The sequence below is a fragment of the Lutzomyia longipalpis genome, chromosome 4 (genome assembly GCF_024334085.1).
Source record: "Lutzomyia longipalpis isolate SR_M1_2022 chromosome 4, ASM2433408v1".
NCBI classification, from domain to species: domain Eukaryota; kingdom Metazoa; phylum Arthropoda; class Insecta; order Diptera; family Psychodidae; genus Lutzomyia; species Lutzomyia longipalpis.
Window position 1 is genome coordinate 14,643,351 of NC_074710.1, and position 24,986 is coordinate 14,668,336.

Consider the following 24,986-nt stretch of genomic DNA (forward strand, 5'->3'; position numbering starts at 1 on the left):
AAAACATTCATGAAGCCCATTGATGGATTATATAAATTAATCATTTTGTAAGCGATATGCTCTCTTTCATTTTTTTCTTCTTTTTGGCAACCATTACCCGATAGTTGGGATAATAAATGTTACACGATTTTGTAAATTATTCCACATCAATAAGCAATATAGCATATATATGTTACTTTTTGCATTAAAGACTGATTTAGTGCACGAAGCAATATTATGTATAGGTAGGTACTATATGTAGTAGGAAGTTATTGTTGGCTCCAAGAGGGATCCCTCATATTTCAACCACGCTCTGATTCCATATACCAAAAGGAAAGAAGTATGTTTTTCCCTAATAAATCAAAATTATTCCCTCTATGATTATATAGGTATGTATTATTATGTACATAGCACAAGTTGAGATTTTTCTGCTAGATTCCACACGTAGTATATGATTTTTGGACCTCTGCTAAATGCCAAAGTCGCTCGCACTATGTTTATTCCATATATATTCGCACAAGACCGGGTAATAATTCTCCTCAATATTTCTCTTTTAGCCTTTGGAATCATTGCGGAAACAGCAAACCCCTTTTCCTCATTCAAAAATTTATTGAACAAGAAGTTATATGAAGAGGGAGAAAAAGCACCCATTTATGAATTGATTTGTATGCATTTCATCCTCTTTTAAGCTTTTTTTTTTTGGATCGCTTGAGGCGCGCAAAAATTCAAAATGCTCTGTGCCTTCAAATAAATGGCTCTATCGCATCCAAATGTGCGCGCCTTTTATCGCCGACCATTTTCTATTTGCTTGATTTATCGTCCAAACAGTGAAAATGTACATGGTGGTAGTTCTCCTTTTCTCTCTCTGTATCGATTACAGAAAATGCATTCGCAGGCATTATAAACTTTATGATTGCACATTTTGTTGTTTATGTGACTTTGGCGGCACTCTTGCATTGAGATTATAGCACACATAACGCATATAACACATCATACAAGCACAGAAATCTATACCTTTTTGTGAATATATTGCAAAGGAAAAAGTAATATACCTGTGTGGTGAAATTAAAAGAATTAATTGAAAAACTCCCACCCTCAAAGAACTTTTTTTTCATTTTTTTTTTTCTATATAGAATTAATATTTTTTTCAATTGTTTTGTTCCAAATTACCATTTTATCGCATTCAATGAGAAATTGTTTGCAAATTAGAACGTTCTCACTTTCGCAATTTACTGAAGAGATTCATTCATTTAATCCTTTACACACTCCATACACCGTTAATAAAGCAAAAAAATTTGGCTCAAAAAAGGTTCTTTTACATTGATTGCAACCTATTACATAGTTTTTCTTTTTGTAAAGAAGATGCTATATAAAGTTAAGAAAATACGAGCACAACCTTCATGATGGAAAATTGTGTAGTTTCAATGTCAAAGTCAATTAAAAGTGTGTTTGCAAATTCCAATCGTTCACGGATAAAACAATGAGAAGCATTTTCGAAAACTTCATACATAGCAAATACACATAAATATGGTATTTAATTTAAAACTGTGAGCACACCCACATCTTTTGCCTCAAGTATGTATTTTTTTATCATCGGCACATGTTTCTCGCGTTTTTTCCTCATTTTTAATTTATTTGCAACCATATCGACTCTTCCAGCTACATAAGCGCACGGTGACCTCACGTGAATGACTACGATGAGAACAGATGGAGTTTGTCATTTTGGTGTAAATTAAATAATTCGTCATGGTTTCTTGCATTCATGGATCGCGCTTTTTTTCTCACCACAAACAATTAATTCTTTCATTCTTTACCGCTACGTTTTTCCATTCTTTCTTGCTCTCCTTTATTTTCTCCTTCAAGAAGAAATGGCAGTATTATATACATTTCATCATGCAGAAAATGTGTGTGTAGGGATAAAAAAAAATATGAGATAAAATTAAATGTTTTAGAGGAGAAGTTTATTGCATTGCAAACAGATGAGATAATTTTCTGCTGGATGTTTTTGAGTTAAATGTGAGATGTGTAACACCCAGTGCGTCATTAAAAGTAAATAAATTTAATTGAAAGATGAAAAATGATAAATTCGCGTTGACGCTTTTTTGTCTCTGGCAAGAAAGGAGTTAATTTTTTTTAACAATATTTTGGTTGAAAAGTACAAGTAATTGTATTATCCAAAGTAATGTAAAATACACAAAATATATAAAAAATTATTCCATTAAAAAATGTCACAAAATACATTAAATTGTTTTTAAATTACATTAAGTGATTGTTTTGCAATATCATTTTACGTCATAGTGGGGGGGGGGGGAATTTAATTGGCAGGAAAAGCGTTACTGTACGCTAGAAAAAAATTATGAAACTCAAAAGAGCAGATAGAATTGTGCCAGTGTAATTGAATAAATGTTCCACTTTGTGCAATTATATTGGGGAATTGTGGACACTCGCGTGAATGGGAATTAATGAAAGGCAGAGAACAGCAGTGTTCGTAAATCAATTGATTGGGAGGTTCGTGGGATGCCCTTAATTCAATATTGTTTGTCACACGTCTCATCAAGTGTTATTGGCAACCAATTGGAAAATTTATGGGGGAAGAAGCAACAAAAAAAATATTATGTATGTACTGTACATATGTGATGATGGTATATTCTTTCACTCTTGAATTTCATTATAATTATATTATTAAAATGAAATTGTATTGAATCCTTACAAGGCACTTTTCATTTTTTAATTAAAGAAATTCCCAAAAAAGGAGATTTAATTTTAGTATAACAGCTTGTATAGTTTAAAATACGAGTGAATGAATATATATAGAAAATCAGCGGTGAGAATCTTTTAAGACGATTAAATGATCATACCCCAGCCAAGTTAAGACTTTTTTTTCGAGCAAAAGAAGAAAAATCCATTGAATGTTAATTGGCAATAAATTGAGCGGTGTCTCGATGGAGTTAGAAAAGCCGCGCAGAGGTACTAAAGCGAAGAATTGTGAGTTAATTGCTTCGAATTTAAGTCGCTTTATGAATCCCCAAATGATGACCAAAGAAGAGAGATTAACAAAAAAAAATCACACATCTTGAAAATTTTTTATGTTAAAAAAAAGCGACAACCAATATTTTTTTTATTTGCAAATTATGTCTTTCGATGTCAACTTAACATTGCAAACTAATTTAATTTTATAGGACACAAAATACCTATGAAAAGTCACTCGTCATTTAAACCAATTTTCCTTGCATAAGATAGACTTCACGGGTATGTAGAAAGATTTTTCAAAGCTCATCCCACCAACCCCCTTCCCCCTGCGCCCCCTTAAAAGGCTAAGAGAGGCGTGCGATTGACAGTGATTTATTCCAACCACACTCTCTTGAACGAAATAATTGATTGTGCGCAGGGAATTAAGTCGGGAGCTTTTCCAAAGCTTCACGAGAAAAACACCCCGTCAATCTTCCAAGTTTTTTTTTATTCTCCGCTACTAACTCTCTTTTCCCACTGATGGCAGCAATTGCATTGGATTTCGACATATTGGCGTGAGGAGCGTCTCACTTCTCGTAATCCATTTATACGTTGCACATCGCGTACGCATTGTCATTGCAAAAAGGGCGGCTAATTAATCGAATATTAATAATTGTATTGAATTGTTAAAATTTACAGAATATTTTTAAAAAATTTAGGTCCTATTTTCAAGGATTCTTGGTTGGAGAATAGGACCAATTGTTTATTAAAGTCTGTGAAATACGAACCAGAAAAATTTTATTCAAAAGTCATTAAATCTTCTACCTAAATTCCAATATTTATCCGCCCCTCATAGCGTGTGAAAAAGCGTATAAACCAATATATTTCAATCAAGAGACACCTCGGGATTATTCTACAAAACACATTTGCCCCCTAGCCTATCTAAAGAACTGTATATTCTTTGTGAATGCCAATTGGCGAAGTTTTGCGGAAAATGTTAATTTTTTTTGAGACAGAAAAAAAGTGAACCCTTATTGCGACGCCCAATTACGCATTCTCCAAAATGGAGAAGGGCCAATTTTTTTCTCCGTGTGTAAGAAAAAAGAAAACTTTTCTTTGGACTTCACGTGATAGCGTGTGATTGAAATTAATTTGTCACGGCAATTCAAGAAAAAATTGGTCAATATACCGTGGGATTAATTTGTTTTTGCGGTTAATTCTCTGACTAGAGATGGTCAGTTTTTTATTTGTCTTCTTTGCGACATCACTATACCTATAATTTGACGATGTTATTTTTGAGTTTGCTAATTCAATGACAAATGCTAATTGGTTTCTCATTAACTCTCCATATGTTACATTCATATCTTCATGTACATGCGCTAGGCTGGTGTATATATTTAGGCGATAGTAGAAATATCCAAAATTCTCTCACGGCGAATGCAGAGAGATCGAAAGATCGGTGGTGGGGATTTTGAGGCTATCGCCAGTTCTTGTGTGAGTAATCATCGTTCTTCTGGATTCAGCTCTCCTAGCTGCAACACATCATCTCAACATCTCCGCGTTTAATTAAAATCTTTTTTGCTAAATTATTTGAAGTGTAAAAGTAAAGTAGAGTCAATTTCTTTCAAATTAAATTTATATAAATTCTTTTCTTTTAAAATAAATAAACAAGTGTAAAGTAAATTCCATTAAATTCCAAATTTATAATTTTTTCTCTTTTTTTATTAATTAAAGTGAGGTTTAAGTTAAATATTTCTTTTTAATTAAAACCCCCAAATTGTGCGATCTTTTCCTCTTGAAAAAAACCCCCGGTGTGCGATCTCTTTGAGATCTGGCGCCCTTACAAAAAAAAGCACACCGGCAGGTAAGTGTATGTAAAGCTGGCCGAAAAGAGCTGGAGAAGAGGACATCGTTACAAATTTGGCGCCCAACGTAGCTCGAAAAGTGTAAAAGCATAAGCTCTACGTGTGGAAGCTGTCTGGTGAAAAATATCTAATTATCTTAAAAATTATATCATTTTTTACATTACCACGTGGTGAGATATTGGGAAGTTGCGCATTCTGCACGATTATATTACGCGGGGTAATAAATTACGCCGAGTGTAGAAAAAAGAAATTTGGAGGTATTTGCTGCCAGAAGATTTTAGTACCGTTAAATTTACCGTTATTGTGCTCGTTAAGTGATAGATTTGCGCGAGTTTTGCACGAGTAAATTTGCGATTTTGTGAAAATTATCTTCCAACACTCATCCAGGGCCCATTGGGTGGTTTTGGGGGGATTAATTTTTTACATACATAGAATTGTTTACGTGTAAGTTAACCGAATGGATAACTTCGGAAGACCTTCGGGTTTCGGTCTTGGTGCGGCCGGGAATTTGGGAGCTGTTCCGCGAACCAGGTCAAGTAATCAATTGGATTTTTCATTGTTGACGGAGGAAGATATTAAGTTCGAATTAACCTTGCGTAATAAAGGTGAACCTTGGGAAAATCGCAACCTATCCTCGGAGTTGTTAAAACACTGGGAAAGTGAAGAAAGGGTGGTGATTCAAGGAAATAATTCGACTAAAGATTTGATAGTGCGTGTCGCGGAGTTTGAGTTTAATCTTATTGATCCTAAACCCGATTGGGAGCGAGGCATAAGAGTATTGTTCGAGCATTTGCGTCACCGCTGCAAGTACGTTGCCGATGACAGTGATCCGGATAAAACGCGGTCGCGGAAAGTGTTGAAATTATTGGAGAAGCATATGGGCGAATATGAGGAAAAACACAAGTTACAAAATTCTAATGAGAGTGAATCTTTGTCTGTTGGTTCTATGGGTGGCCGCGGCAGAGGGAATATCGCAAGGTATAATTGGGAAATTCCTTTTCTTACAAATCAAACAACTCAACTTAACCCTACAATTCCTGCATTCCGTCCATTGCAATATCCTCCACAATATAATCCACCTCAAAATCAAAATAATGGTGCAGAATGTGTAACAGGGACTTATTATCCGATCGAGCCAATGGTAAGAGTTACCCCAGGTTCTTTCAAGGACTGGGGGATCTCTTTTTCTGGTGCGAGAGGAGCCAAGAAAGTCAAGTCCTTTATTATTGACCTTGAGCGAATGAGCGCAGCTCAAGGCGTTCCTTTGCAAGTTCTTAATCGCGCTGTACGTTTTTTTCTCACAGGAGATGCTCTCTTGTGGTATAATTCGTGTTGGCAATACCTCACCACATGGGAATCTTTTACCGCTGCTATAAAATCTGCTTTTCAGGATGTAGAAAGTGACTTCTCAATAAGGAGGCGCATTGAAGAAAGAAAACAAAGGCCAGGGGAGCCAGTAGAGGTTTTTCTCGCGGCTCTACAAGAGCTTTTTGATGAATTAGAAGATAAGATTTCAGAGAATGAAAAAATAAGGCTCACCCGAAGAAATTTAATGTATTCTTTTTCAAATGCGCTGGCCTTAACTCAAATTAATTCAATGGCACATCTTGGATCACTTCTCAAGCAAATTGAGTACAATAGATTGTATGCTCCTCAACCAAATCTTCAAAAACGGGGCTCCCAGATTCAAAATCAAGTACAAGAAGTGTCAGAACAACAGCAACGCGGTATTAATTCTCGTGGAAATCAGCGTGTTGGACGAAATAATCAAAATACAAATCGTTCAGGTTCGCGAAATGAGGGACAAAATGCGGTAAAGTGCGTAAATTGTGGCGGTCCACATAAGATCAAGGATTGCAAGGAACCCAGAAAGTGTAATGTAATGTGCTATAAATGCGGCTTAGAAAACACCATTACGTCAAGGTGTCCGGTCTGTAACACCAAGGGGGGCGACAGGGCGTCTCGGTAGAGAAGGTGTCGCGAGTCGCCGAGAAATCTGAAACCTTCAATAATCGCGAATTTATCAACTCATCCTATTTGCATAAAGAAAAATTGGCAGAGAGGGATGGGGGGAACAGTGCAGAAGTGTGCAGTCTTACTGAATCTTTAGTGTTTGTAAACAGTAATTCAAGAAATCAAAGTTTAGAGAATATAAATGATATAGAAGAATTCGCGTCTGAGGTATCTCAAGAAGAGAGTGTAGAATCTCATGAATCTCATCAAGGTTTAGAACATATTGTGGCAAGTGAAGTAAATAGTACGGTTTCAGAAAAGAAAAATTACCGTGAAAAATTCAATCGCCAAAAGTTCATTGTCGGAAAACCTTCGGGAAATGTGTGTCCGAAAGCCCATGTAATCAGTGAATTAAATATTGCTACGTCCAGTGATAACTTCGGTAGAATATTTTGTGAAGTTAAATTAGCTGATCAAGTAGTAAAAGGTCTGATTGATACAGGATGTACATGTACTATCCTGGGCAAGGACGGTTTAAAATTCCTGAGGAGCCTCGATTTGGAGATTTTGAGAGAAAATACTTTTTTGAGAACTGCAGATGGTTCTATGCATAAAACTAAATTTTCCGCTATTGTTCCAATAACTTTCAATGGAACTACAAAAAATCATGAAATTATAGTGTGCAATCAGCTCACTCATCCGCTATATTTGGGTATGGATTTTTGTCGAAGTTTTGGTGTTGGCATAAATTTTCCTAATCATCAAGTAAATGAGGTATTAAAGTCTCCACAGCTTACTGAAAAACAAAGTATTCAGCTTCAGGAATGTATATCACAATTTTTGGTAACATCTGAAGGAAAATTTGGGTGCACAAATGTATTAAAGCACACTATTGATACGGGAGATCATAAGCCCATAAGGCAAAGATCTTATCCAGTACCTTTCCACAGACAAAATGCTGTTGATGCTGAATTAAAACGTTTGCTTAAACTTGGTGTAATTAGTGAGTGCAGAACAAGTCCTTGGTCTAATCCAGTTACAATAGTAAATAAACCAAATGGCCAAGCAAGAATTTGTTTAGATGCAAGAAAATTAAACCGAATCACGGTTCGGGACTCTTATGCCATACCAAATATCGATAATATCCTATCCAAATTAATTGGTACAAAATATTTGTCTTCTCTCGACTTATCCGATGCTTTTTTTCAAATAGAACTTGACGAAGAGTCCAAACAGAAGACAGCATTCAGCATTCCGGGGAGACCCATGTACATCTACAACCGAATGCCCTTTGGCTGTACAAATTCAGCCCAGGAGATGTCAAGGTTGATGTCTCGTGTCATCGGGGTCGATCTGGAGCCGGACGTCTTCTGTTTTGTGGACGACATCATAGTCGCTACAGAGACCTTTGAGGAACACATCAAGTGCCTCCAGGAGGTGGCGCGACGTCTGAAGGCTGCGAATCTCACCATCAGCGCAGCAAAGTCAAAGTTCTGTGTGCCAGAGCTGGTGTATCTTGGCTACACAGTCAGTGCATCAGGAGTCAGTCCGAATCAGGAGAAAGTCAAGGCGATTCAGGATATTCAGCCACCGCAAACAGTCAAACAAGTGCGTCAGCTGCTCGGCATGATGGGATGGTTCAGGCGTTTCATCCCAGGCTACAGTCAGGTAGCTACGCCCATCACGGACTTGCTGAAGGGGAATCCCAAGAAAATCTCCTGGACTCCGGCGGCAAACGCTGCTCTTGAACAACTGAAGCACCTGCTCACCACAGCCCCGATCTTAGCTACGCCGGACTATACTCAACCATTCGTCATCAAGTGCGACAGTTCCGATTTCGGCGCGGGAGGATGCCTACTACAGGGAGAAGGAGATGACCAGCGCGTGATCTCCTACTACTCACACAAGTACACGGCAAGTCAAAAAAATTACTCCACTACCGAAAAAGAATGTTTAGCTGTAGTACTTTCAGTAGAGCGGTTTAATGATTATATAGAAGGTTCAAATTTTACTATAGAAACAGATCACTCTGCATTAATTTGGTTATTAAATACGAATGAGGTAAAAGGTAGGCTAGCTAGATGGGTAATGAAGCTTCAACACCACAATTTTAAGATTGTTCATAGAGCGGGAAAAGAACACATTTTGCCAGACTTTTTATCACGATGCATAGAAGCAGTAGAGGGTAGTTCAGAAGATAAATGGTTTAAAAATTTATATAAAAAAGTATCAGAAAATCCGTCTGATTTTCCTGATTACCAAATAAAAAGCGGGAAACTATATAAAAATTGTTCATTTTTAAATGAAGATAAGATTAGTGAACACAAGTGGAAATTAGTGGTGCCGAAGGAGGATAGACCGGCAATCTTAGCAAAATATCATGATGAACCCACAGGGGGTCATTTAGGCTATTTTAAAACTTTTCATAGAATTTGTGAGTTCTTTTATTGGCCAAAAATGAGGCAGGAAGTAGCTGCGTACATAAAAAAATGTGATACTTGTAAGTCGATCAAATCACCAAATTATTCATTAACACCGGCTATGGGAAAATTTATTGAGGCGAAACGTCCATGGGAATTTGTATCAGCGGACTTTGTAGGACCACTAGTCAGGACCAAAAGAGGGTTTGTTTGGCTCTTGGTAGTGGTTGATAGGCTGAGTAAATTTGTCTTATTATTTCCGATGAGAAATGCCAAGTCGCAGGGCGTTATAAGAGTGTTAAGAGAAAACGTTTTCTCAATATTTGGGTATCCAAGAATCTTTTACACAGATTGCGGCACTAGTTTTGTCAGTAAAGATATTGAAAGCTATTTGAAGCAATCAGGGATAAAGCATTGGACCACGGCCTCTTATCATCCGCAAGCAAACGCGACAGAGCGATATAATCGGGGAGTAATGACAGCTATTAAGTCTTACATTAAAGAAAAGCACAATAGATGGGATGAATTTTTACCTGAGATAGGTGTATCTATGCGTGCGGCAGTAAGCGAAGGGACCAAGTATAGTCCATACTATTTAAATTTTGGTCTAAATATGATAGCTAACGGACAAGAATATGAGATTTTGGATGTAGGTAACCAGCCTAGTGACGAGAACCGTATTGAGCAATTGCAAAAGTCTCGTGGTAGGGCAAATGAAAACCTCAGAAAAATTCATAAGTCGTCTCAAGAACAATATGATGCGAACCATAGTGCTAAAAATCACGAATTTAATGTAGGAGATGTAGTATGGAGACGAAATTTTAAATTGTCAAATGCGTCTCAGGGGCTACAAGCCAAGTTTTTTCCTACATGGGTAAAGGCAAAGGTGATTTCAAAGCATAATGATGTGTATATTGTTGAAGATGTGGGAAACGAATCAAGAAAGGGTCGTTACCACAAAAAGGATTTGAAGCCAAATTGATCGCATAGTAAAAGAAACTAAGTTTTCTTGAATGAATATGTTAAATGTTAATTAATTTGAATTGCAATTTAGTTGTATCATACCATTCGGATTTGTCTTTTTCATAGGATGTAATATAAAAGGCGCTGAAAGACAGTTGTTTTACAGGTATCGGCTCGCGTTGCGTACATACATGAAAAGAGAGTACACACCTAGAATTTTGAAAGTGTTGTAAGGTGGAGACTGATGGTTTCTGATACAAGCTCTGGATTTGATATTTGTTTGATGCGTAATTAAAATATAAAATTTAATATTGAAAAATTTAAAGGAAAATGTTAAAAAAAAAACATGAAATTGGTTTAAAGAAAAATTGTTCTTTAAAGGAAAAAGATTGAAGAAAAATTTAATTTTTTTCCGAGTTTAAAAGTAATTGAATATTCCTGGTTCTGTGTTAAGATACAACTCAGGGGATGTCGTCGCTCCTAAGGTGGTAGCGAGAAGCTACGGAGATCTGAACGGCCCAAGGCATACCGAAAACGTAACCTTAAGGGTCGCAACGAAGTCGATGATGGGACAAAAAATGGGGACATCCATGGTATATCATCTCTCTCGAAAATGAGACATCAGAGTTGGTAGACCTTGGATGTATGGTACGAAATTTTTAGTTGCTAAAAGAAGCAAGTCATCGATAAAGATACATTGTTAAAAAGGCCTTAAATACATCGGACGCTCTCGTAGTTGTATCTTAAAAATAATGTGAAGAAGATGAAGATTGGAGATTGAAGATTGAAAATTGGAGAATGGAAATTGATGGAAATTCTATTTTGGTGAACAGGAATAAATTAAAAGTTGAAAATACGCGTTAAAAATAATAATATAAAATTGAAAAAATTAAGCAAATCCAGGGTAAAGGTTGATGAACCGGACGTTAAAATTGAACTCATATTAGAAATGAAGGGTGCGTCCAAGCGCGACCGTAGTAATGAAAAAGGATGTGGTAAATTGTTGAGTAGTCGATGTTTTTGAAATAATTCCTTTTAGTGCCACAGTAGAGTAAATTCTGAAATGTTCGATGGTCTGAGATAACTTTTGCATATCTTGATTTTATGTGTCATTCTTCGATGTTTAAATATTATTATGAATTATCATTTTTTTTGCAATCTTTCCGGAGGGGAAGGGGGATGATGTTACATTCATATCTTCATGTACATGCGCTAGGCTGGTGTATATATTTAGGCGATAGTAGAAATATCCAAAATTCTCTCACGGCGAATGCAGAGAGATCGAAAGATCGGTGGTGGGGATTTTGAGGCTATCGCCAGTTCTTGTGTGAGTAATCATCGTTCTTCTGGATTCAGCTCTCCTAGCTGCAACACATCATCTCAACATCTCCGCGTTTAATTAAAATCTTTTTTGCTAAATTATTTGAAGTGTAAAAGTAAAGTAGAGTCAATTTCTTTCAAATTAAATTTATATAAATTCTTTTCTTTTAAAATAAATAAACAAGTGTAAAGTAAATTCCATTAAATTCCAAATTTATAATTTTTTCTCTTTTTTTATTAATTAAAGTGAGGTTTAAGTTAAATATTTCTTTTTAATTAAAACCCCCAAATTGTGCGATCTTTTCCTCTTGAAAAAAACCCCCGGTGTGCGATCTCTTTGAGATCTGGCGCCCTTACAAAAAAAAGCACACCGGCAGGTAAGTGTATGTAAAGCTGGCCGAAAAGAGCTGGAGAAGAGGACATCGTTACACATAGAATGAAATTAAATCAAAAATTGAATTTTACAAACAAGCTTCAGCTTTGTTTTTCTTCTTCTATATGTAGTGAATTTGACGGTGATTGTTTTCCTAATTTTAGAAAATTTACAAATTTGATTTTGAGGCGGGAGAGAGGGTTATTTTTGCCTGCCAAAAGCGATTTAATCAAAAATATTTTATTTATACGCAAAATCTCACTGGTCAAGGTTGTTCTTCTTCAAGATGTGCGAGGGGATGAAGTCCGCACCACGAAGGATAAATGGGAATTTTCACCTTTTCCACGCATACACAGCAGAGTGTATGTTTGTGCCAGAAAAACACCACGAAATGTAAACAAACATAGTGTTTATGGTGTAAATAAAAATAGACGCTCTACTGCTGAAAATGAAGTCAATTCTTCAGGAGAAATTCCATCCAATTTCGTCTAGCGAATTTCTGTGACAATTATGCCTCCTGTGTAGAATCTTGATGGAAATAGCTTCCATTATATTATAAAAGTGGTTTTTCCCATATTATACATAAATACATATGTATGTGCTTCTCATAATAGTATATAACAATTGATTGAGTGCTACAAACAAGATTTCCCAGAGGAAGTTCTTTGAGGTTTTTCATTCTGCGACAAGAAATTAAGGGGTGAGTGATTAAAGTATTTTTAGTACAATAAATATTTTAGCTTAATGGTATATCAAAAATTTTTAGATGGAATGCTAGAAATTTCTTGGTACGATTGGAAAATATTATTCAATGTTACTAATGAGTTCTTAAGTGGTGTTGATGGGAATGTAAACAAGAATTTATCATTGATTATTTTTTTCCATTTCAACCGATTAAGTTCGGGCCTTCATGACGACACGCAATTTCCAACATATTTCTATTTCTCTGCACTTTGCACTTGCTGGAGAGAAACTGAGCTGAATAATATAGGCTAAAATTAATGAGGAACCTTCACATTTGGGTGGCCCAAATTCCTTCCAAGAAAAATTACATGTAATCTCCGAGAGTGATGACGGATAAATTTTGTCGTCGTGCAACATCGGAAGCATACCCCAAAGCCAGACACATATCCCATGTAGACTAATTTATTATTTTCTGATGATGCCGATAAACGCGTGGAATTACATTTTTAATCGGTTTATCGTGTCGCCCTCCATATATTACCATTTTTAGCATCTCTTTAGTGTTGAGATAAATCATGAGATAGAGGCAAAACAATGACAGTTTAATCAGTAGGTATTATGCAGTGTATGATTTTTACCAAAGATTCCATCAGCATACAAATTCGCATCGTCTTGATGTAGTTTGTTTTCTATCTTTGCTTCTTCTTTTAATCAACAGTCATCGCATAAATTTGATTGCATTTTTATTAATACAGATTTTGGGGTTTCAGATAAATGGAAATTGTGATGCACATGCAAGGAATATCAATGAGATTAAATGGACTGAATTGATGATGATTATTTTGTGTGAACCAATAGACATTTTGGCAGAAAATCATTGCTTGTGGATTTTTCATTAATGGGAAAAGCTCGGGAAAAACACTATAGAATGATAAAGTAAAACAAGTATACGCTAGAAAATAACAAATCATAAGATTTATGTTGTTCGGATCAGCAGTCGGGAATAAAAATGCACGATGTTTTATCGCTAGGTGCGCAACGTTTCGGTAAGTTATATTACCATCTTCAGGCTCTACATAGGAATTTTTACAGAAATGAATTAGAGGTGTGATAAAATAATGGCAAAAAAAAATTGAAAGAAGAAAAAATTAACAAAGTATTCTCGACTCAAAAGAACAAGAGAAAAAAAATTTACAATTTAAACTTACTCTAGCAGTGTAACAAAGTGTAGTCAAAGAAAAAGCTATTGTACACCATGAGCACTGACACAAAAAACAATTAAGACATGAATCAGGCACCCTGCAGTGTCTTATCACCAAATGATGTGGATTATCTCCGTGTGCGTCTGGCAACCTCCAAATCATAAGATAAAATTCACTGTTAAATCAGTCTTAAGGCTTATAAATGCTTTATGATTTTTATATGCTATAGGCCAAAGTTTTAAAATCCAAACTTTAGTCTTTTAGACCGGGCTTAATTTTTTTTTAAATAAAACCAAGTTGAATTGTGGCTGATTCCTAAAATACGTTTAGTCGAAATTTAGCCTATCTTTACCCTTAAACCTTTAAAGTCTGATCCTACAAAATTAAGGCTCGGTCTAAGAAATAATGTTTGGTTGACCTAGTAATAAATATCACCCATAGTCGAAATAAATTCTCTGTAAGGAAGAAATTCTTATGGATTGTTCAGGAAAAGATTAAATTTCCAGACACATTTGATGGTTTGTGAATCTCCTTTGATAACAAAGGTATTCAAATTAATTCGTATTTATTCACCCAAGAAGTGTCACCTTTCATGGAATCAAAGGGTCCCACATTTAATGTATCTGCTCTATGTGTGTGAAATCGAACCCTAAATTTGTCATACCTATATACTAAGTTTCTCCCATTCTCCACAGAAAGCTCCAGATAAAATTGTGCTGCAGAAAATACACACTTACGACTTATTTGCTCTTGATGCACAGAAGGTTGTGTGATGGATAGGTGAGCTTTTCTCTTTGTGTGCGATTTCCATTTAAATCACATCCCAAATGTGGGAGGTCACCATGGGTTTGTACGTAGAGTACATTCCAGAGAAATCAACCCCTTTGTAATAGCCATCTCCGAATCGGCTTCTATTTTTGGGGGGTGATGGTGGAAAAGGATGCAAAATGTGTGTGGAGGCGAATAGGGTGGTTGGAAATTCGGCAGAGAGAGAGAGAGAGAGAGAAAGCAAATAAGCTGAAAAGCAGACTTTCCCCAGGCGAATGCAAACCTCAACATTTTATTGGGATCAATAAATCATACTTGAGAGAATTCAGTATATACGGAGACATAGTCAGTATGTGAGCTTTGAGGTTTTGTATTTTCCCAAAGTGAAAGACATGGAAGACATGGACGGACAATGCTGAAATTGCTTAACTTAAAATTAATTTAACATTATTCTCTATCATTTATATGTCATATTTTCTGTGATTTTTTAATAATTTTATGCTGAAACATTGGGCCTAATTCAGCGACCAAAAAACCCTTGAAATTCGCTTGAAATCTTGAAATCTCAGTACAAAATTCCAAGATTTCAAGGGTTTCTTGGTCGCTGAATCAGGCCCATTTTTCGCATTATCTTCAAGAAGAAAATAAAGATTTCTTTTTATCTATTTGAGCGATTGATGCTGCAACACATGGAATCAATGTGAATAGAAAAGAAAAAAGATAAAATATAGGAAGTATAAAGTTTGCTAAATTAGTTCAATTGAGATGTGAATCTCTATGTAAATAAGTTTTTAATTAAAATACATTTCGATGAGTCATGAAAATTGCACGATTTAATATAAAATGAATAGCAATCTCCATACATCTCCATAAAGAAATTTCTCATGAGGATGATTCAGAATTTCTTATTTTATTTATGCAAAAAAAGACTTGCGCAAGTTTTTTCAGATTAATTGTTTATTTTATCGCAACATTTCAGATATTTTTTCTCTTTTCTTCATTGATGTGAAAAAGTATCTTATTTTGGGAAGAAGTTGCTTTAGCCGAGGGGGCAACATGTGGAATGAGTCATGAGAAAATTTCATTTCAGGGGGGCGGGAAGTGAACATCACATCTTATTATTGAGAAACTTTGTAGAAAGGAACACGCGCTTTTTTTTCGGGCAGAGGAGCTTTTATGGCAGGGAAAGTGATCGTGCCGCTTGTCACGAATACCGAATTTGTTGTTCCAATTGATTTCCGCACAAGAAAGCAATTTTGGCAAAGAAATAGTTTTCTTTCTTCGTGCATTTCTTGTTAGTAAATTGTTGTTGCTATTTATGTAAAATAACACTGTAGAAATAAGAAATGGTTTAAAATTAAATTTTTCTTCTATTTTCCTAAGTATACATATGTAATTTTATTTTTATGGACATACGTTACATAAAATTAATTCTTTGGGCATTTCATATACTATTATTACCCTATGGAATTTTCTTTTGGATAATTTAAAATTTTATTTTTTTTTAAATGGAAAAGCACTGAAATTTTAATTTTTGTAATATAAACAATTACTCTCCTCTGGAGGAAATTTTCCTCTGCGGACCATTAAACATATGCGGCAAAAAATAGCACCGACCATTAAGAAAGCAAAATTGCCAAATATAATCTGAGTAATTAATCTTAATGCTCTCGTGGAATCTCATCCTCAGCAAAGAGGCTTCTAAAACTTTTTTTTTCACTCCATGTGACTCTCATTTGGACGCATCTCTAATAAAAATCTGCTTCTTCTTTTTTCTCTCTCTTTCATAGCATAAAGTTTTATGTGTTCCGAATTGGCAACAAAATTGTCCTCCCGTATACCATTTTACCATGGAGAACAATGAATAATTTAGAAAAGGTACACGAGTCTCTTTTGGATGAGGATTTGTTTTGAATGGGGGGACGATAAATCAAGTTGTTTTTTTTTCTCCTCTTCTGGTCTCCCTAATACAAGAATTGGGAGTTTGAGTCAACAAAAATTGTTATATATATAAATACCATAAAGTTCTTAAAATATTTAAAGAAAAAAAATCCGCTGGACAGAGAAAAATCTCTTAAATAGTTTAAGAATTAAATTATATAAAGAGCAAATCTTTTCTCTGGACGCCAATCTGTGTGGAAACTTCCAAGAAGGAAATTAAATTGAATTATTTTAACTTATTTATAATTCAATTAAAATTCTGGGGCACAGACAGAATCTTCTTTTTTTTATTTTATCTTTTACGTTAATGCTGACTTTAATATTAAATGAATTTAAAGTATTATCTTTCATGGAAATACAAAAGTTTTGGCACATTTTATATTCTCTCTATTGAAAGTTCTCAAGCTCACTTCTCGCACCTTTATGGAATTTATTGATATATGTATGTAATATTTTTGCTTGATGTTCACCGAAAGAAAGCTTGTACGAGGCAGCTCACTCGCCTTATTTGGTACAAAACCCACGCATCTATATTGGGCCACTACATATGCTCAGCATCACGTGATTAATATGCAGATACGATGGCACAATGGATGGAGATTATTTATGCAAAACAGTCGCAGCTCATCGATACACAAGTGCGTCTAAATTGCCATGTGAATTACCATAATATGCTCATTTCTCTGCGCATGAAACCACCATCGAGAACACGGAACATTCCCCACAAGCCTTTTGATTAATTTAGCACACATTTTTATTGGCACATAAATCATGTTGCGATTGATGGGTAAGTTGAACTCGAAATGTTTTGTTATGCATTCCCATTGACACAGAGATAATTTTTCTGTAGATGAGAGATTTTTATGTTTGTTTTTTTTTCAAAGAATTTAAAATTATCTTGCAAATACATCAATTTGTTCTTTAACACTTTCTCTATAAAAAATGGTTTTATATAATTTTTATTTACTTAAACTCTTGTCGATTTCCCCTTCATGGACCTTTTGTTGACAAAATTAAATTGGATGGTTTAGTACCTTTAGTACAATATGTACAATACATACATACATATATACAACGTATGTATTTATGTATGATGATGTAGGAGTGGGTGAGGTGTTGAAAGTTGTAATATTTGCACCGAAAAAGCTTACTCATGGGAGAGTGCTCCTCAAATAGACATCATTTCACCAAGTATGTACAATTTGTACACACAAAGTCATTCTCCACGGGGTGCCATCAAAAGATACATGCAATTGCCACTCGAGGGCACTCTCCGGAGAGCTAATCAATCGCAAAGAATATATACAGTAAACACATTTGCTCTGATCCCAAAGAAAGTGCCGACAATAAGCTACTCCGTATGCACCCGCACCATATTTCTTGCACACACACACATTTTTATTTTATTCTCTTCTAAGACCATATAGAGATTTTTCTCCTATATTAATCGACTCAATACCCAAGTCACGTTTATTGTGGATTTTTTTTTTGCATGCGCCGATTCCCCCCTTCTTCTCATTTCACCCTCCTCTTATATGTACATAGCCGCACAAGAAGTTTAGGGGGGAAGAAGTTTGGGAAAAGAGAACGCGCGATGAGGTGAAATGTCGAAAAGGAATTTATATGAAGAAAGATGATTTTCCAAATTTCACGGTTGATTTAGAGTTGGGTAATTGTTAAACATTTGGAAGAATTTTCCGGCCATGACTTTCAATTTACAGAGAGTTGGTACCACCTACCTAGCATGAATAATTTATTGGACCCTCTAAAACAGTTAAGTATACCTATGTATACAATACATATATTAGCATAATTACGGGAAAAAAAACACAGTAGAAAAATAAAAATAAATTTAGTAAATTTCCAAGTCTGGACGGATCATATTTATTTAATTAACAACTCATATATGTTGCATTAGTAAATTTATTCAAAGACTTTTTATGCAAAATTCCAGAAAATTTCCTTTTCGGGAAATATCAGCTTTTCATACTCTTGCAAAACATTTTAACTATATACTCAACAAATCACGTTCACTGATGCAAAAAAAAAGACTAAATCTGCAAACAAAATTTATCACCTAACTGTGAGAATTTAATCCGAATTTGTTCCACTTTCCATATAAGAAAATCCTATTTATGTCTATATTAGCATGCGATCGTGCAAAATTATGCAAAATGCAATACAAAAGGTAAAAGCAAGTGGTGCTCATTGTTAATTTATTTAAAGAAAAATTTAATCTTTCGGGGGAAGAGTTAAAATATTGAGACATTGTATGTCAACAATTTGGCGGGTGTGGGTGAATGTTATTTTTTTCTGCATGTCGTGATTTTGGCACTTAAAGAAAGTTAAATAAAAAAACCCAAAGAGTAAAAAAAATGGCATTTTCACAATTTAAACAGCAGGATTCAGAAAGAGAATCCGCATTCCTGCATGAATTTTCAATTGTTGCCAACTTTCACTGTGGTGGCTGCAATATAACAACATCACCACAGAAATAGCGCCATATTTTTCCCACACACAAAAACAATTTTATGGGTCCCCCCAACCAAATTATTTATCACTAAAATACGAAAATTTATCTAATTCTGTGTGAAATAATAATAAATTTAATTTTAATAAATTTTGCAGAGAACATATGCTACGTGTGAGGACGCAATGAGAACAAGAGATTTATAATACAATGATTGAGCTATTTCTTTTCTCATAGCCTTGAATTAAAAATATATCCCGCATTTTTTCACACATATTTATGCGCGTGGAGAAGCCAGAGTAATTGAGTTATTAGGGAGAAATTCTTCGGAGATGTTGATGACAGAATATTGTCTTCTTTTTTATGTATACAAGAACCTACATACATATATACAGTCGTGCTCTCGTGGTAGGACCGTCGTCAAAATGACTTCTCCGCGGTAAAACGGCTTCAGAATGAGGAATTTTGCCTCCGCAGTGGGACAATTAGTATCCTACCTTTCCAATAGTACTAATTGTCCCACTGCGAAGGCAAAATACTTCATTCTGAAGCCGTTTTACCGCGGAGAAGTCATTTTGACGACGGTCCTACCACGAGAGCACGACTGTATGTATATTTTGCCTCATTTATCAAAGTGCCGATTGACAGTGACGACAAAGACGCAATGCTGACTGAACTCTTGGGTTGAGTGAGACATGGTGACAAATATGTATGGAAAAGTATCTCACGGTAGACACATCATACTGGGTGCATATCAGTGAATTGATCTCTGATCAACTTGTTCGCAAGTGACCTTGACCCCAACATTTATGTATGTCCTCGCAACAACTCACACGTATACATATGTTTCACCCAGATCACATCAAACTGTCTCCAATTTCTTCTTTCCTTTTGCGAAATTTTGCGTTTTATTGATAAAATCTCTCTAGTAAAAGTTTCTTGCAAAACTTCGGAGGTGCTGAAAAGCTTTTAAGCTCAATCTAAAAAGTTGAACTGAACATCGCAAAATACAGACGCATGACTTTTAATTTCGTGTGACGTTCTCATGTGACTTTCAAAAAGTCATATGCAAATGAAATGGCGTCTTCACAGCAATTTCCATCCACATTTCCCCACCACATGGGGATTTTATTTAAGATGGGAGTCTAAGTACCAGAAACTCAAAAAGATTTACAATAAATTGTGTAATTTGTTCTCTGACTAATTTGGATTATGTATAGTTAACGTATTTGTTTGTTTTATCATTTAGATTTATCAATGGTCTTTAGAAGCAGAAATTATTTTCCACACCAATTTTCAGTTTTGTCTTAAATAGTTTATCAAATAATTCTCCCAACTAAAGCATATTTAGTAACTACTAATTTTTCAGAACAAGAATTAAATATATATAAAAGTACATAGCAATTTATATTTTAGAAAATTCTCTTTCTACTTTAGCAAAGAACAATGCAATGCTTTTGCCAAAGTTCTGTTTGTAGACAAAAGCTCATATTTTATGAAGAGATTGCAGTTAAAAAATTTAAAACGTGAAGGAAGAAGAACAAAACTCCTGTCGCTGAGTTTTATCGAGCTAAGAATGATTAATATAACGTTATACACATGTATGTATCTTCACGAAAAAAAAGAATCCCAAGAAGAACTTTAGCGTTCCTTTTGAGTGTTGCAAACTTTTTAAAAGTTATAATAAAAGTTTTTGGAGGAAAATTTCCTGAACATGCAGCCACCAGATAAAAAAAAATGTTCATGTGGTAAGAGAGGAAAAAAAAAGATTTTGCCTTTTGCATTGTGGCCATCAACAAAAATGCAAATTGATTTTATGCTGCAAAAGATGCACCCAATGTTACGCAAGAGTGCACCGCATTGGAAAAATGTGCATGCGGAAAAACTAGGACAGTGGCAAAGGCAGAGAGTTGAATAAAATTTAAAAAAAAACTGGGGAGTGTCTGGTGGCGCCAAATGGAGTGCCATTGAGATCATCGTGATTGTGTAAGCGCGATCTCTTCGTCTTTTTGGTGGGATCACCTTCTCTCTCTCTCGGCCTGACATCCTCTCACCTGGATGACCTTCTCACCACCAGTGAGCTGCAGCCACGAAATTGCGCGCTTTTTCGCACGCAAATGGCCACGAATAGTGAGTATGTGTTTACACATATGGGGGGATTCGATGGGTCAGCTCAGAAAATGCGCGCATTCATTGAGAAAATACTTCCCAAATAGATATTTTTAGAATCGCATAACATTTTATTATAAGAACGACTATATAAGACACAACAACCCAGAACATTTTTTTATACACAGATACATTCTATCTAAATCTTTCTCAATCTATTACTTCTTATTAATTTTTAAAAGTCTACTGATAACAGCGTATTCATTGATTGAATTATTTATACTAAATTATATATTTTTGCAACAACTGCTATTTAATTTTATTGCCAATGGAATAAAAGATTCTCCATGTAATGTACATAATGTGTCTACATTTATATAAAAAATTTATGCGAATTCCAGAGCATCAAAATATACATATATGTATAGTACATCCACATTCCCTGCCATTGAAATTGTGAAGATAATTGATCCACGATCGCGATATAGACATCGTTCAACAATGATATTGCGATAAAAAGCCATCAATGTCTTGTATTTATCACTGGAAAATCCAGATTTTGCTCCACTTGATGGTTGTTAATAGTGTTGAACAAATAATAATAATAAAAAAGAAGTCTTTTTTATGATCTCCCGCAAAGAGATTTCTGACTTTGAGATCAAGAATGATCATTTTAGAGGTCGAAAGAGGTGAATACGTTTCAATTGACATTTATCTTTAATTTTCTTCTTGTCTGCATATTCTTTCATTATATAAATAGTTAATTCCTCGCTAGAAATTCCATCATAAATCAATGTCAATACATTGCAAAGCATCAAAAGTGATCATAAAATTGTATCATCATGAATATCGGCGTTCATACTCAAAACAATTTTTAAGAAGCGAAAAAATCCAGTAAGATAATAAGATTAATTATATTTTTTGATGTTCTAGGAAAATTCCTTCCGATTGCGTCAGCGAAGGGACGGTAGGTCAACCCAAACACATCCTTTCAATTTTGGGGGGCCAAAGCTTTCGACGCTTCTGTGCGTCGAAATTTAAACATCCCGTCAGATACTACTTCAAGATTAATTATACTTTGGCACAATTTATTTAGTTCATTTATTTTTAATCTTTAAATGCTTCAGGAATTGCGATATCACAATGAAAGCAATATTCTTAGAGCTCTATAGACCGTATACGTACAAATATCTATGTATGTAGGTATAATAAATTTGCAAGAGAATTTTTCAATAAAAAAGAGTGGATAGAGAAAATCGCCACAGAATTGTGTAGGAAATAGTGAAAGAGGAAGAAAATATATTTGATTTTATTGTCTGCAATTCACACGATTGTCTGACTTGCTTTTATTGCACCTCTCCAGTATTATCTCAATTGTTCTTATATAGTATTAAAATATGACGTACACGTTTCACGCCCTCGTTAGCTTCACTTCTGTTAATACGACAATTAGAGGATTGTGTTCCATTTGGCGACGCTTCATGGAGATATTCAGGCGAATTCCAGCAGTTTGCTCGAAGGAATTCGAGAATAGAATAAAACACCTCATTCCTGGTGTATGTATGTATGTATGTATATACATATTTTGTACAGGATGTGGCAAAGGAGATTTCATGTACATTTATGTATCTATGTTCAAATTAGATTTCTAAATTTGATACAAGATTAATGTTAGAGGATTTTTTAACGCTTCTTCTTATGAAAGCAAATAAAATTATGAAGGTATTTAACCGCCTTAGAAAACTTTTTATAATTTTAAAATTCTCTTCTGAATATTTTCTTTAAAGAGAGAACAATAAATCTCTCATCTATAGTCCCGTTCAATCTACTTAGCAATGTTAATAATAATACGGAACACGATGTCATTCCACCCGCAAATTGTGCTCTATGCGAAAGCAACATACTTAGAGATGGGCAAGAGGAATTCTATCTTTCCACAAAAGCAGCAACGTCGTGGCACATCTGAGGCTACGACGATGGAAGCTTTGGTGGAAGCTCTACCACATAACGTGCACTCGCTCTGAGCTTAGAAACGTTGCCGAAATATCTAAGGCAAGGTGCCGGAAAATTCGTCAGCATTATTAAATTCATATGACGTGATTCTCCTGGGCGAATCTCAATTTCATAATAAATTTTCCACCCAACACACACACTCATACATATAATATACTGTGGGAAAGCTTGGGGAAAAATCCCAGAGGGTGAAAGTCAAAGAATTTGCTTGCCACACAAAAATGTCCAAAGGGGATTTTTCTATAGAAGCCGCAGGGGTGACAGCTAAGGAATAAATGCACTGCCACTCAGAATTTATTCTTGTAAATGAAAATGAAAGAAAAAAAAACGCCACATTGCACGTTATGTATATGTTATGTACATAACATAAAAGTTAGAATGTTTCATATTTTCCACAGAATTAATCATTTGGTGTCAATATAACGTGTTAAATTTTTAAAATTTCCTCAGTTTTGTATATGTATATATAAAATGTATAAAATATATAGCATATAGCGTAAGAGCTTTCAAGTTGAAAATGCAAAACTCAACATTTCAATTCTGGAAGAAAGTTAATTAAGGAGAGATTGGAGAAAAAAAGGGAAAGAAAAATTTACGACTTTTCAAAATATAATTGCCTTTTAGCATTTCTGCAGTTTCTTTTATGCCTCAATCAGCATAATGCCCATTGGAAAGTTCTTGTGGAATAAATTTAAATCAGCTGCGGTGTATTTTATTTCTTAAGAAAAATATCGAACATTTATAGTGCATTATGTATATTTTAATGACTTCCATATGCTTGAGGAAGAAATTCTATAAGAAATTCACATTTTGCACAAATTGATTTTGAATGAGATTTCAAAGGGAAGTAATAAAAATTATTTAATTTCGATTTTCACTATTAGTTTCTTGAACCATTTACTGCATCCAAGAAGAAAGAAAGATTGACTACAATTTGATTTCCTATATATGTATATTTTGCAGAGAGTTTCCGTAGAAAAAAAAATTCCTTGAGTTGTCTTCCATTGAATGAAAAAAAATCAACAGCAAATCATTACATTTATCTATGTAGGTAGGTACTTTTAGAGAAATTTACACCTTCCGCTATATATTACGAGTTACTATGCTGTCTCACCTCTGACTTGAATGATAAGAAAAAATTCCACATTGCTAAATCACGCACCTTCTTCATTCTTTTTTTTGTTACCTTCCTTTGTTCTCTGCACACACGAAAGTATAAACCACCACAAATTTATTCGCGCAATCTGTGCCTCTATCTCATAGACAAGATAAGAAGAACACTGGAGAATTATGTAAATAGAAACTCTCAATTTTCTTACAAAAATTCTTCCGAGCATGGCAATGTCCTCAAAAAATTTTTAGCTTACAGTAAAAAGAGGGGAGAAAGAGAGTTTTTCTCTTAAAATAAAATTAAAAAAAAAACCAATCAAATGCAAAATTAATTTAACACCACGTGATAAATTGTTTGTCGTAAAAATAATGTCAGCGAGGGAATTCATTAATACCCCCACAACGAACGTGTGTACAAAAGTATAGTGGGAGGAATAGCCCAGGGTATGGATGTTTTTTGTGGTTGGGGTATTTGTAGAATTTATTCAATGTGAAATATAGCATCTGTACCAATGCTGAATATTTCCCACAAAAGACATTTCTACTGTCATTTTCACCAGACTCTCTGCATTATTCCAACGCCATTTGAGGGGGATAAAAGAGATAAAAGTCCAATACAGTGTACCACAAAATATTTTCAAGTGACTTTTTGTCTCCCGCGTGGTTTTCCGGAAGACATTTTCCTAAAATATTCGCAAGCATTTAAAAGAGGAAATTGACTCTGCTGAATTTTATATTACAAGGTATTTTACATTGTATGAATGAGTATCCCTTCATTTTTGAATCTTTTAAACATCCCCATTTTAATAAATCATTTCGATGTGATTTTGGGTTATCATTTTTATGTAAAGTAAGAGGTAGAAAGCC

The 24,986-nt window shown here is 34.8% G+C and overlaps 1 protein-coding gene and 1 long non-coding RNA gene across 7 annotated transcripts in view; one reads left to right on the forward strand and one right to left on the reverse strand.

Annotated features, from left to right (window-relative positions):
• Positions 1-24,986, reverse strand: part of LOC129796646 (cysteine-rich motor neuron 1 protein) — a 64,570-nt gene that overhangs the window by 2,077 nt on the left and 37,507 nt on the right. The gene's annotated exons all lie outside the window — the stretch shown is intronic.
• On the forward strand, positions 2-13,480 carry LOC129796647 (uncharacterized). Its single transcript, XR_008751249.1, has 2 exons — positions 2-4,279; positions 11,885-13,480. It is a non-coding gene; the product is annotated as an uncharacterized LOC129796647 (long non-coding RNA).